The sequence below is a fragment of the Chrysochloris asiatica genome, unplaced genomic scaffold, assembly GCF_000296735.1.
Source record: "Chrysochloris asiatica unplaced genomic scaffold, ChrAsi1.0 scaffold00207, whole genome shotgun sequence".
Lineage (NCBI taxonomy): Eukaryota > Metazoa > Chordata > Mammalia > Afrosoricida > Chrysochloridae > Chrysochloris > Chrysochloris asiatica.
The window spans coordinates 2396850-2398793 of NW_006408725.1; positions in this window are offsets into that span (position 1 = coordinate 2396850).

Here is a 1944-nt window from a genome sequence, read left to right on the forward strand (position 1 = left end):
AGCTGTTTCTCTTCATTTTGAGTTGTGCCCTATCAGCAAATGAAGGTCCTGAGGGCTTTACTCCGTTTACATCATCATGGTCAACTCTACTTTCAGAGGTAGCTCTTACTCAATTACATTCTGAGTGCCTTCCAACCTGAGGGGCTCATCTTCTGGCACTGTATCTGACAATATTCTAATGCTCTTCATCATGTTTCAATATTCAATAATTTGCTACTGACAGTGTTCCACTGCCATTCATAAGATTTTCAGTGACTAAACTTTCAGAATTAGTCCGTCTCTCCTTCTTACTAGTCTGTCTTCATCTGGAAGTTCATCTGAAACCTGTCCACTGTGGTTGACACTGGTGGTATTTAAAATATCCATGGTGTAGCTTCTATAATCAACACACACAAGCCACCACAGTATGACAAACTGACAGATAACAGTGGTACATTAATGTGGTCCCCACCAAACCCCAAACCCATTGTTACTGAGTTGATTCTGACTAATGGCAGAGTAGAACTGCCCCACAGGATTTTCACTGCTGCCAATCTTTACAGGAACAGATAGGCACATATTCCTCCCTCCTTCAGAGTGGCTGGCAGATTCAAACCTCTGACCATTCAGTTAGCAGCCAAGCACTTAACCACTGTGCCACCAGAGCTCTTACTAATGCAGCAGATGTAAGCAAAGAGCTATGAAAACATGCAGACTTTCAGTGTTGAGGAAGGTTTTTCAGATGAGGAGACATGAATGTACTTTTTGACATCTGCATTATTATCCATTTTAAAAACAGCAAATACTCTTTAAATGAACATCGATACAGCTCATTTTCTATTTGGAACCCTGCTACTATCCTCCATTTCTGGATGGATCCTAAGTAAAATTTTAAGGCAAATTGTATGAAAAACTTCATGGTTTCCAATTCTTGGTACCACCTTGCTGATGTCAGCAATATGAGGATATCTGTTTTACTGCATCTTTACCACAAATGGGCATTATTACTTTAAGTCTCATTGCCACTGGTAGAAATCTTCAGCGACTAAATAAGGTGAATATTTTCCCATCACTAATATCTTTAGATTACAAATTTGAGATACTTATAGTTGCTACCAGCAGAGTATCATATAACATAACTAATAAAATGACGCCTAGAATGTGTCACAGGAGCACGTGGCTCTGTAGGATAAAGCAGTAGATTGCAAATCACAAGGTTGGCAATTAGAGCACATCAGCTCAAGAATGAGGAGGCTTTCTGCTCTACAGCCTCAGAAACCCCATACAGAGTCGCTAGGAGTTGGTGTCTACTTGACAGCATCTAACAATAACAACAAAATGTGTCACAGTGTACACACTGTCATTTTTCCTTTAACCATAATAGTGATTATGTCACAACTGACAGTGTCCAAAGAAATCAGATATTCCATATTTATGCTAAGTTACTTGACCTCTAAAACTTAACATGAGCTCTATGAGCAAAGGGAAAATACCTTGTTTGATTTTGAAATTTTACCATGTTTGAGTCCTGGTGTGGTACTGTAGCATAAGTACTTGACTGCTAATAACAAGGTCAGTGGTTCAAACCCACCAGCCGCTCCATGGAAACCCTATACAGGATCACTATAAGTCAGAACGGACTCTATGGCACTTACCAACATCATAAACAATCACAATGTTGGTAAGTAAAATACATTCTTATGATTCTTTGCAGTAATAATAAATAAATGCACAATTTAGTAAGAACAGCAATAACAACAAAAAACTATAGGTGTTATTACATAGTTAGCTACATATGCATAAAATACACATGTGCATATATGGATACATATATGCATATATCTATAGATATATATATAGGAGTTCTGGTGTGGCGCTGTGGGTTAATGCATTGGCTTGCAAGGTCGGTTTGAATTTCAAGGTCAGTGGTTCATGCTCACCAGCTACTCCTTGGAAACTCTATAC